Source organism: Cricetulus griseus, chromosome X (assembly GCF_003668045.3).
Source record: "Cricetulus griseus strain 17A/GY chromosome X, alternate assembly CriGri-PICRH-1.0, whole genome shotgun sequence".
Lineage (NCBI taxonomy): Eukaryota > Metazoa > Chordata > Mammalia > Rodentia > Cricetidae > Cricetulus > Cricetulus griseus.
Window position 1 is genome coordinate 74,420,335 of NC_048604.1, and position 13,730 is coordinate 74,434,064.

The following is a 13,730-nucleotide window of genomic DNA, read 5'->3' on the forward strand; positions in this document are numbered from 1 at the left end:
AAGTTTACTTAGGATTTGAGGTAGATGCTTGCTCAACTAATTGACTTACTCTGAAAGAGTAGTAAAACATCTCCAGAATGATACTACATGTATTCCAGAATAGTTACACTTTTAGATGGGGTACAATAGTAAATTTGAAGATATGTGTTTACATTTCAAAAGAAAATGTGCTAGAGACTTAGAGTTTGTAATCCTTGGAGACATTTATCCACATTTCAAAAGGTAGAGAAAGTATAATGTTCCATTATGTCCACTAATGAGACATTCTACAAAGCTAAGAGGTAATAGTCATCTTTCTCTTTTATTCACCTTTACAATTACAAATTATTTACCTTTTTCATAGACAAACTCTGTGTTGACACAGTACAAGTACATAGTAGACCAAGAAGAAATTATTCATAAACATATAAATTCATGTGAGAGGTACAATTGTTCTGCATGTTGACAGATGAATGGGAGACTGTCAAAACAGGTAAGAATTCCATGCAAAGGAAAAATATGTAAAAGTAATGTGGTAAGTGAAATGTAGAAAAGTTTATTAATTACTTTTCTATTTCTGTGATAAAATACCACACTAAGACAATTTATGGGGGGATGAGCTTATTTGGGGCATTTAATTCCAGGGGTTTGAAGTCTATGATGATGGAGAAGCATGGCAGCAAGCTGCAGACATGGCTGCTGAGGAAACAAGCTGAGAGTTCACATTTTGAACCACAATCACAATGCAGAGAAAGAGTAAAAATGGCACAGAGTCTTTAATTTCTCAAAACTTGCCTCCAGTGACATACTTCCTCCAAAAAGACTACACATTCTAAATTTCCCCAAACAGCATCACCATATACGAACATTCTCACTCAATCAGCCATAGAGATTTTGTCCAAAACATATTCTGTCTATATTATGATCAAAACAGAATAATTGTGTAATAGAGTTGAGTACAGACAAGCTAGATTTGAAACAGATTGTGTAATGTCTGTGTGCCATATTAAAGAGTTTGGAAATTTTTCTCTATCTGAGGGATAATTATAGTTTTAAAGAAAAAAATCATGCTACTCATTTAAAAATGGTAAAAAGAAACAACAAAAGAGAATGTATTCAAGAAAGACTAGTTCAGTGAACGATTACAGCAGGGCAGAGAAATTGGGCTCAATTCTGACATGGACAAATGAGTATGTATAACCAAGAAGCAAGATGGAGTTGAGGGGATGGAAAATGACAAAGAGAAAATATCAAGACTCTGAGGATTTTTGTTATAGCTCTTAAACAGGGCATTTGAGGACGATCAGAATGATAAGATCCAAGGCATAATCTAATGAGATACTCAAGGCCATGCTATTTGCTTACATGATATCATTCTGACCTGTGGGGTAAAGGGTCTCCAAAATTGGGGTAATTCCTGGAACCCAAGCATTTAAGCCCTGTGTTTGCAGTAGTTCGTATTTCTGTTCATTATCTTTATTCCAATTCTTCTGCAGAACCTCACTCTGACATTTGGATGTAAATCTATGACCACAAATACTTGGTATCCTTTGTCAATGTCACTTGCTAATCCTTTTACTTTTTCCTTGGAAGTCCCTCCCCAAGAAATTTTCCTCAGCTATCATTCCAAACCCTAACCATTCTTTACACAAGTGACTTTATTTGTTACCTTTCAAACCCACCACCAAATTTCATTCTCTAGCTTCAAAAAAGAATTGAGACTAGCAGGGATTTTTCTAACCTATGATTCATATATGCTCCCATGTTACAACTTTATTTTTCCAGTTTCATATTGACTATATACAGCTAAATCTCCCAGTTGAGTTGGTCTCACCCAGCCCTTCAAAATTCTTAGATTATTCATTCTCCTTTCTGTAGTAATGTGATACTATGAAAACATCTCTTATATTATAAGAGACTGGAACTTTTGCTGAACCTCACAGCCAAAGTTAATAATACACCTTAAAAGTTACTTAAGACTTAAGACTGATAGTCCACTCTGTACTTAAACTGTTTAACTTGCCTTTAAGAAAGAGAACAATGTAACAACCAACCTTACTTGCCTTAGATTTCCATGCAATCTAGATTTACAACCTAAGATAATGCATACCTACAATCTTAAATTAAGAACTCTTCCATGACGTTGGTCCAAAGTAATGCATGTGTATCATTTGCAGAAAGCAACAAATACAGAACTCGAAAGCTATTCCTAAACCTACAGTAAAGGTTGAAAGCAACCATTTATCGACATTGGTTGATAAACAATGATGTATGTTGTCTGTGTTATTTGGTCAGATGCAGTGATTTAATCCCTTGAAAAACTCGGTTAAAGAGCTCTGCAATTTATCTCATTCTTTCTCCATGTGATACTTTCCATGCTGTTCAATAAGGACATAGTGAAAATCTGTGTTAGAGACAGACACCACTCATACACACAGATGCATACTGCTCATACAATACAGACACAGACACCCAGGGTCAGAGACATGGGAACAAACAGATTCACAAGATAGCTTTCAGGCAGGCTCAGATTCATAGTCATACAGCAGACAGTGAATGGGAAACACATGGATCATGAAGTAAAGAATCCAACTCTGGACTTACTCTTGGTTAAATGACTCCAAGAGAAATGCTTTTATTTCTTTCCTTGATGTGACAATGCATAGTTAGTGACTCGGAGTTAATCACTAATGTGTATAGTATAATCCATGCACCTTTTTCTCTGCAATATTTTACATCTCTCCATCTCAGCTCAATCATTCCCCTAGAATATAAGCATACTCAATGAAAGTATATTCTTTTTTAATTTTTTATTTAAATTAGAAACAAGATTCTTTTACATGTCAATCCCTGTTCCCTCCCCCTCCCCTCCTCCCCTGTCCTGCACTAACACCCTACCTATCCCATACAATTGCTGCTCCACAGAGAGGGTGAGGCCTTCCATAGGGTGTCATCAGAGTCTATTGTAACCTTTGGGACAGGGCCTAGGCCCTCCCCCATGTGTCTGGGCTGAGAGAGTAACCCTCTATGTGAAATGGGATCCCAAAGTCCATTCCTATGATAGGGATAAGTACTGATCTACTACAAAAGGCCCCATAGATTTCCAAGGCCTCCTCACCGACACCCACATTTATGGGGTCTAGATCACTTTCATGCTGGTTTTCCAGTGATCAGTCTGGGGACCAAGAGCTCCCTGTTGTTTAGGTCAACTGTCTCTGTGGATTTCATCAGTGTGGCCTTGACCCCTTTGCTCATCTCTCCTCCTTCCCTGCAACTGGATTCCGGTTCAGTTCAGATTTAGCTGTGGGTGTCTGCTTCTACTTCCATCAGCTGCTGGATGAAGGATCTAGGATGGTATATAAATTAGTCGTCAATCTCGTTATCACGAGAAGGCATTTAAGGCAGCCTCTCCACTGTTGCTTAGATAGTTAGGTGGTGTCATCCTTGTAGATCTCTGGACATTTCCCTAGTGCCTGATTTCGCTTTAAACCTATACTGGCTCCCTCTTTGATGGTATCTCTTATTTTGCTCTCTTCTATTCTTCCCCCTACACAACCTTCTTGCTCCCTTATGTTCTCCCCATGGCTGGGAGTTGGTGGCTCACGCCTTTAATCCCAGCAGAGGCAGGCAGATCTCTGTGAGTTCAAAGCCATCCTGGTCTACAGAGTGAGTTCCGGGACAACTTCCAAAGCTACACAGAGAAACCCTGTCTCAAAAAACCAAAAATAAATAAATAAATAAATTTTGAAAGTATATTCTTGAAAGAAACACTCTTATATTATCCTGGATACTGTGCTAGTCTCCTACAAGTGTCTTCTGTTACCTTACCAACTTTTTTCCTTACCCAGAGACCAGAGTAGTTCTTTGTAGATATGTCTGCCTGTTAGATAGTCTCAACTTTCTGTACACAGCCATTAAAATTAAATTAGATCAAGTTCATCATGAATTTTTCATTTTTTCATAATAATGTACTCTTTTTCTTTCTTATGGTAAGTTCCTAAAACAATCACCCCTAAAAGAAGCCAGTATCATCACATAATTATTTCACCTTTACACAGAATAAGATTATTACCATTTTATATAAATGAAGCCAACATGTCTATATTTTTGCTAAAAAGCAGACTGAAAATACACCCAAACATAATGAATTAGGCTATAGCCTGGGATGTGTAGTGAGTTTAATTACAGGCTGAGCCATGTAGCAAGACCCTGTCTCAAAGCACAAAGAAAATTAAGGCCTATACTTGTCCGAACATCCTGAGAGAGTAGGAGTAAACAAGGTAGAAGAAAAGGACAAAATTGCCCTGCATAATATCTCAAAGGGAAAGTGTTTCTAACCATAGGTGCAACCTAGGTAGGAAAGGACTAGGAAAAGAGACAGGAGACAAATGATGAGAAATCACATGGTTCGTGCTGAACTTTCTCTGTTGCTTATTTAGAATGTGTGCAAAGACTGTTGCAAATAGATTCCTTAGAACAAAATGTAGACAATATGTATAGACAAAAGAATTCAAATACCGTGGAATGGTGAAGGTTAAAACCTATTATTTCAACATCTCTAATCTCTTAATCATATCTCAGAGTTCGTGAACATTGTGGTCACGCTCATATACTTTCTGTACTTATATTTGAATGTAATATTTCATCAGCTTTGTCCTCCATCACAAATATTCTTTAATCTCTTTGGCCCATTATACTGGTAACACTTATAATTGTGGTTTTTATTTGACTCATCAAGGTTTTCAATTCCAAATTTTCTATTTTTTTAATTCAGTACCTTAATTTTTGTGCTAAAGTTTTTGGTGCTGGTGCTTAGCTCATCCTTTTTATTTTTACTTTAAAATTTTACTTTTACGGGCTGGAGAGATGGCTCAGAGGTTAAGAGCACCGACTGATCTTCCAGGGATCCTGAGTTCAACTCCCAGCAACCACATGGTGGCTCACAACCATCCATTATGAGATCTGGTGCGCTCTTCTGGTTGCAAACATACATGGAAGCAGAATAAATAAATAAAATCTTAAAAAAAAGAATTCCTTATTTTAAAATAATTACTTTTACCTCTCTAATGATGATATATTGAAAATGTCAAAGTACTATATAATATGCTATGAAGTTTAAAATTACTTAGGGTATAGAAATAGTAAATAAATAAGATGATAGAAGGAGACAGGGAAACTGACAGAATAGAGGATATACATAATTGGGAAAAGGTTTTGAAAATAGTGCAAAATTGCTAAAACACAATCAAGTAAAAGTAATAAATAAATAAATAAAAGGAAGATGTGAAATTTTAAAAATGAAGTCAAAAGAGTAAATGCATATAAGTTGGGAAGGAAGAGAAATGGAAGGGGGAAATATTTCCCAATAATGAAAGAATTGTGTAAGCAAAATTAGATCAATATATGGAGGAATAAATGAGCATATCAACATTTTAAAAGAAAAAAATAAAAAACAATGAAATAAAAATCCTATTAAACATGCAAAGGAGTGAGGAATTACAAGAAACTTTAAAAACATAATGTACTGGAGAAGCTTCTTTGTGGTCCTTAAAAAGATGGAGCCTGGAGAGATTACTCGGCAGTTAAGAGTACAGACTGTGCTTCCAGAAGACTCAGGTTCAATTCCCAGCACCCATATGCCACCTCACAGCCTTTGTAACTCTAGTATTCCAAGGTGAACAAACATATATGCAGGTAAAACATTCATACACTTAAATATTTTGAAAATAATGAAAATGGTCCATTCTACTCATGAGGACAGGATCAATTGAAGTTGTAGACTCTTGGGTTCTCTTTGTTTTATGCTCTTATTGAGTTTACACAGGACAAAATCTCATGTCTACCAATTGTTTTTACTATAGTTGTTTTCCTTTGTGTACCAGGGGCCTCTACTGGCCACACTTAATATTTGCATTGTATGTAATAGATTCTTTTCCCAATTCCCATGACTTTCCAGACTGTACTCCCGTTTTACCTGAAAGATGGCTCCCAGATGCATTGAACGTGTGAGAAGCAACCCCAGCAACCAGATGGGAACAGGTGGAGAACCTGTCTTCATACTTTCAAGACATCTTGAGTATTAATCATCCTGTTGGAAGGTTGAAGCTGTGGATACCATGTACATTTCTGGAATTTCAGAATCTTTGGGCTCTGGGGTAGTGAAAAAAAAACAGATAGGTAGCTCCAGTTTTGATTCAACCATTGGCTTCAGGCTCAGAGCTATCAAACTCCAGTTGGTTGGTTGATAAGATCTGTTTATACATCTGGAAAGCAGGTCTATCTCTGCCTAACACTTCTTAGCTGAACACAACCTGTCACCTACACCCTTTGGCTAATCTACATTAGTTGCTCTTGCTATGCACAGCTACCTCTTTAAAACTTCCCTCACCTGAAGAGTGTGTCATACCAAACTGAGGCTTCCTCTCTGAGCCTTTGCTCAACCAAGGATTGTGGCACACCAAGTTGAGGCTTCTTCACCTGTGAATATTTCTGATTTCAGGCCTCTGAGGTACCTCAATTTTTAACAATCGGTTCTCTCTCAAGACAGTGCCCAGCTGCTGCCCTCTAAGTCAGATAATGTGACAAAATGGTGCACCTGGACAATGGTGCACTGTCCTTTGGAGGAATCACTGTTCCAGCAAAACCCACAGCTGAATTTAAGGACTGATAGGGCTATGGGCTTATCAAGATAGTAGGACTGCCCAACTCTTTTCTGGCTTATCTCTTGCAAAAGGCTTCTGGTCCCCTTCTTTATACAAGCAAACTGTTCAGCTAAGTCTGTGTTCAGTTTACATCTGTGCATCATTCATCTTTTTTCCCTACTCTTTTGCAATACTCCTTCACTTCCTCCATGGAGTTCTGAAGCTCTTTTTCTATTTCTCTCTTTTGGGATATAATATTGTTTTTCCTGGTCTGGCTGTTCTTTACTAGCACACACAGAGGCAGCCTCTAGTCTGCCATCTTACTCAGAAATTCAGAAGTTCAAGAGCTCTGAGACGTAAGACTAGTTCTGCCAATGCCTTTATTATGCTTTGCTTATTCTTACCATGAGACAACAGAATCATTGTATACTAGGCTGGCATCTTATTCATTATTGCATTCCAACATTTTTAGAAGTCTTGCATTTAGTAGGTATTATATAATATTTTGATGTTATAGAATAACTTGTTAAAGTGGGCCAAACTGACCTGACCTGCTCTGTAATCCTTGGTATACATAAATTAAATCCCTTTGTAAATTGCAAGTGATTCACCTCTTTCTTAAATAATGCCTTTAAACACAGGATTATCTTTATAAGCCCCTGTCTTCATGAAAAGGGATAACCCCTTAGGTAATCTGAGTTCAATTTCTAGTGTTTTTTTAGAATGTAGGAACTGAATACTTGGCATTTTTTCCTTTGGGACAATATGAAAGTGAATTTTAATTCCCACAAAAATATTAATTGATAGCAGAGGAAGGCAGCACAGACACATGTGACAGAGATAAACCATATGGAGATTTTAATTTGCTGACAATTATCCTTGAAGTTGATACCCAAGCATATAATGAAGAGTTGGCAATGTATAGCCATTATTCACAATTAGAAGCTGTTTAAGTCATTCATTTATTCTAACAAGTAAAAAAAAGCAGGCTAAAATCATAACCAGTATAATACATTGAAAATGATAATCTTTATGAAATGAAATTATAACATTTACTCCATAATTTTATTCAACTTGCAAGCTGTAATTCCTTTACTATAAATTCAGTTCACTTTTATGGGTAAGAATAAAACTAACAGCAATTGAATGCCTACTATGTGTTATGCACACAAAGATTATGTCAATATCTCATTTCACCCTGGGGAACTCTTATCAGTTACTTTTATGGATTATGGAGCTGAGCTCCAGAGACACAAAATTATTTTCCCAGCATTCTAACCATAAAATACATATGTGAATGTCTAGGCTCATTTTGTTTGGTGGAACAAATATTTCTAGACTCTTTCCGAGTTTCTGATATGTATAAAATGGAGTTGAGAGTTTGTTTTCTACCAATGTTAGGTTATGCTGACATTTCTTTTCTGGCAATCATATTACCAAAATCATTACTTCCAGGAATCCAAGTATGAAAAATCTTAAGCAACTTCATGTTGGGCATTCTCACCAGGGGAATAAGGGTCACTGTTGTGCCACAGATGAATTATAGCTGTTCAGTGTCCTAAGAACAGTCGGGTTGAACCTGTATAAACTGGCCATTTTCGTTCATAATAGTCTTGTTATTTATTTCCAGTGTACTATATAAATGTTATTTCATATGAGTGACGAACACTGATCTAGTTCATCGGGTCATTTGATGTCTGAAGCTTTACCACAAAAACTATGTAACAGATGTTTACATGATTTCTGCCTAAATGCCTCCAGAGATGGGGAGCTCATTCACCTGTGAAGGATTCAATCTTATTTTTAGACTGCTTTAACCTGAATATCAGAAAGCTCTTCCTTTACAGTTGGAAGAAGGCAGCGTAGAAGAGAAAATACTTAAATTATAGCTTGTCAGTTCAAATTGCAGAAAGTTTACACGATTTCTTGAGCATGTCCATCATTTACTTCAGGAACATTATTTTTAGTGCTTAACAAATTATCCCTGAAATCTAACAAGTGGAAACAGATCACATTTGTTATCTCACACTTTATCTGGGTCAGAAGTCTAGATACAGCTTAAGCCCTCCGTCTCTGTAATTCTCTCAGACAGAGACACTTGGATGTTTCGTTGTACTGGTTGGGCTATACACATTTTTTAAGGTTTTTTTTTTGTAAATTTTTATTAGTTCAAATTAGGAACAAGCTTGTTTCACATGACAATCCCTTCTCCCTACCTTCACCCCCACTCCTCCCTACCCCCAACCTACCCTCCACCCCATCCACCCTGCACTCCCCAGGCAGGGTAGGGCCCTCCACGGGCGCTCCCCAAAGTCCACCACATCATCCTGGGCCGGGCCTAGACCTTCCCCCATGTGTCCAGGCCAAGAGTGCATCCCTTCACATGGGATGGGCTGTCAAAGTCCCTTCTTACACCAGGGAAAATACTAATCCACTACCAGGGACCCTCATAAATGACGCTATACACATTTTGAGGATTGATTTTTCAAAATTCTGCTTCCAAGTCCATATTGTTGTTAGCATTATTCAAATGTTTATAACCTGATTGACTGGGCTATCAGTTTCTTTCATATTATTGAGCAAAGGGTGCCTTCTATTCTTTGCCAAATGAAGCCAATCTGAAATTAGTTTTATCTAAGCCTGAGAACTAGAAAGTGATTAGACTCTAGTAGCTAAAGGAAATCATGATAGTTGGTAACCTCATCTTTCTTAGTCATGATTTCCCAGGACTTTCACCACATTCTTAGAAGCATGCTGTTAAGTCTAACCCAGGTTCACCTGAATGTGATTACACAAAGAAATGAGTACTAGCAAGCAGGTTAGTCTACCTACTAACTGGATCCTTTAATACTTCTTGAAGTTATGCCTGGCACATCCTCAAAGAGTTAGGCTTTCAATGCCTGGGATTAAACTGTGCAGAGAGTAAGTTACATGTTATAGCCTAAGATGACAGGCAGCAGACACATTAGCTTCTAACATAGCATCTGTTTCCTAATTTTCCTTGCAAGCAGATGTTTGATTATATTCAAGGCAGCAATACATCCAGCTCAGTGTCCTTGCTACCTTTGCAAATAAGGATGGCTATGTGACCAGTTCTGGTCATTAACTGTAAGAAACTTTTATAGGTATTTCTGATAATGCTTTATTTTTCTGCCACACATGTGAATATTATGGATAGCATCAAAACATCCATATTGTGGGCAAGGTTATTGCATCTGTCCCTGGTATGATTGAATTAGTCTAGCAACAGCAAAATGAAGAGACTCCTTATTTAAACCAGTATAGTTGGATTTCTTTTTTAAAAGATTTTATTTATTTATTATGCATACAGTATTCTGCTTCCATGTATATCTGCACATCAGAAGAGGGCACCAGATCTCATAACAGATGGTTGTGAGCCACCATGTGGTTGCTGGGAATTGAACTCAGGACCTCTGGAAGAGCAGGCAGTGCTCTTAACCTCTGAGCCATCTCTCCAGCCCCTGGATTTCTTTTTTGTTGCTGCTGAAAACATGTCTGCTAGGTACAGTTTCAACACAAGCAGACTAGAACTTCCATTTTATTTTCTTTTAATTAATAGCTTTATTTGGCATATAAAAGGATGGGTTTTATTATCACACACACACACACACACACACACAACACACACACACACATATATATATATATATATATATATATAGAGAGAGAGAGAGAGAGAGAGAATGAGGCTTAGATCATATTTATTGCCCTGCCCTGTTCCATCGTTCCTTCTCCTTTCACTGGTACCATTCCAACACCTAAATAGTACTCCTTCTACTTTCATGTCCCATATAAAAATACATACATTATTAAATATAGGTTCATATGTGAGAGAGAACCTGCAATTAGTTTGTCTTTCTTGTCCACAGCCATTATTCTCCTTGTTCCTTTCTCCTTTTAAACTTCTTTCTATTCTTACATAATTTTTCTTCTACTTTAATGCCACACACACACACACACACACACACACACACACACACACACACTCATATCAAAGAAAATATGGAAGACTTGATATTTATGTTTCTTATTCTGGACTGTTTCACTTTAACATGATGATCTTGATCTAGCTTCTGGAAAACGACACAATTTCATTCTTACTTATGGCTGAATAAAACTCCATTGAGTGTATATAACACATTTTTCAATCTATTGTATAAGTGAACACATAGGTTAATTCCATATACATATATGAGCAAGCATCTCAGTGGTATATTGACTTAGATTCCTTCAAATATGTACCAGGAGTGTTATAGTGGAATTATAAGGTATTTCTCTTTTTAGAGTTTTTTTTATGAATCTGTATATTGATTTCCACTGTGAGTATATTGTAGAATCTATTTTTGAATAGACATAATTAGCTATTGAAGTCTGATAAATAAGCAGAGGATAAATAAGAAGTAGGGGCATGTCCTATAATCTAATATTTGGGGAGGCTAAAGAAAAAGGATTATGGTTTTGAGGAGGCCAGCTTGTCTTAACAAAAAAGTTAAGAAACAGAATTGTCAGTGGCTGGGTCTGCAGCAGGCAACCCTGGTAGGCCTTAAAGGTACCATTCTCCACTGGCAGCCCACTATGCCCGCCTGGAGATGTGTTTCTTGTTCAGTGACAGGTACAAGTTCCATATGTGGTGGCAGCGGTGACTGTGGCTTTGGCTGGCAGAGGCCGAGCAGCCACTGGGTTTGCCTATCACAGATAAACAGATCCAGAAGATGAAGTCAAACCTTGACCCGTCCAGCAGGCCAGGTAATTGGTGGGTCACGAGGAGGTATCACCTAGGAGTCAATGGGGGCGAGAAGGGCAGGAGACCAAGCGTATAAAGAAAGACAGAGTCAGTCTGAGTCACGTCAAGGTCTCAATTTATTGGGGCTTAGAGTGGGCTTAAATAGCCCTGCAACAATAGAATTGGGGGAATAATAGAAGGAACATCAGGTATTTGCTGGGACTGGAACATTCTTCTTGTCAGCCGGAACATCTAGTGGTCTTCCTTGGAACAGCGAACAGAAAAGCTCCAGACCCTTTCTCGGAACAGAAGCAGTTAGCAGTTCCGCTTGGCCAAACCGTATCTAATTACAGGTTACAGGTGGCTCACAGAGCTGGCTTTAAGCCACAAACTTAAAGGTCATTAAAAGTCTTACAAAGGTGGGCTTTAAGCCGCATAGTTTTGGGCCCACAGCCCCTTACAAAACCTGAACAATATTGACTTCCAAATGACAGTTAAAGAGAAACATCTGCAGCACAATATGATGGCTCATATTCATCAACTGCTGTCTGAAAGCTGCGGGCATCATTCATCTTGGTGCCACCTCCTGTTACATTGGAGACAATGCAGACCTGATTATTCTGAGAAATACATTTGACCTGCTTTTGCCAAAGATTGCTAGAGTGATCTCAAGGCTTGGTTACTTTGCTAAGTAATGTGCTGATCTGCTCACCTTAGGTTTCACTTATTTTCAGCCTGCTCAGACTACCACGGATGGGAAATGCTGCTGTCTTTGGATTCAAGATCTCTGCATGCATCTCCAGAACTTGAAGTGGATCCGTGGTGAGCTGCATTTCTGGAGAGTGAAGGACACCACTGGCACTCAGGCCAAATTTCTGCAGCTCTTTAAGGGAGATCACTGGAAGGCAGAGCATCCGGACAAGATGGTGACAGAAAAGGCAGGATTTAAGAGAGCATTCATCATCACAGGACAGACCTATATATGAAAAATGGGCATTGAAATGTTGTCTACGCTGGCTAGCTAAGGGGCATCAGTACACAAGATTTGCATTGACATTAGCCTCTGGGTGAACCTGATGGAGATGTAGGAGGCCTTTGTGAGACAGTAGATTGGCTAGAGTTTGATGCCATGCAAGTAGAACCCCTGGCCTGTCGCCTGATGGACCTTATCATGGACCCACTCAAGACAGTTTCTGTGCACACTGGCTGATAGTGATAGTGCAACCAAAGGATTTGTTTGGCAGAAGCATTTTTCACTGCAGATACTATGCTAAATAACCTACAAAACATTTGTAAAGGATTGGTGGTGTACCCCAAAGTAATTGAACAGCACATTTGACAAGATCTGTCTTTCATGGCCACACAGAACATTATCGTGGCTGTGGACAAAACGGGGAGTAACCAACAGGATTGTCATGAGAAAACTCGAGTGCTTCCCCAGCAGGCAGAAAGGAGCCTCCTAGAACATATTTGGGTAGATGCCTACTTAAGCCCCATTCACTCACAGGTGGAACATTTGTTGGACCCCTCTTCTTTCACTATCCAAGCACCCCAGCAGGTCCACACATTCACAGAAGAGGAATTGCATCCCCTGCTCAAACTCAATGGAAATGTAATGGAGGTGAAAGCAAAGCTTTTTTACTGTAGAGTAAAAAAAGAATTATGAAAAAATATTGAGAGCTTGCTAAATATATTGTTGAAAATTTTTTAAAGGAAAAAAAGAGTAGGTTTCTGGAGCAGATGTTTCAAGATAAGTTAAGGTATCATGCAGTGTAAGAAAAGCAATTAAAGAAGTCAAAATGGTTTAGAGTCCATTGACACCTGATTACGCTCTTAAAAATTGGCAAGCATGGGACTCTATCATTACAACAGCTACTCTTTTATTTGAATCAATAGATTTGTCTTTAAAATAAGATATTTTATCAATTCTTTGAAAATTTCATGCAATGTCTCTTGATCATATTTACCCCTACTCCTCCCCACAACTCCTCCCAGTCCTGCCCCTCCTCTATCTCTCTCCATCCAACTTGTGTCCTGTTTTTAATTTCAGAAGATAGTATTTCACAGCTGATGTCCTCCTCCTCTGGTCCTTACAGTCTTTCAGCTTCACCTTCTCCAGTGTTCCATGACCCTTATGTGTAGAGGTTGTGTTGTGGATGTATCAGTTGGACACCCCATGGTCAGTTGCTCTCCGAATTTGACCAATTGTGGAATTTAGTGATGATCCTAGTCTACTGCAAGAAAGAAGCTTCTTTGATAATGTAAGAGTATCACTATCTGTAGATATGAGAATAAGAATTTAGAATACAAGAATTATGCAGGTTTAGGAAATTGGCAGTAGTGGGTTTTCTAGGTTCCTTGGGCCC

General features: G+C 38.3%; 1 pseudogene; it reads left to right on the forward strand.

Moving 5' to 3' along the window:
• Nucleotides 1-509: 509 nt before the first annotated feature.
• Nucleotides 510-13,030, forward strand: LOC100756874 (annotated as a pseudogene).
• The last annotated feature ends 700 nt before the right edge of the window (nucleotides 13,031-13,730 follow it).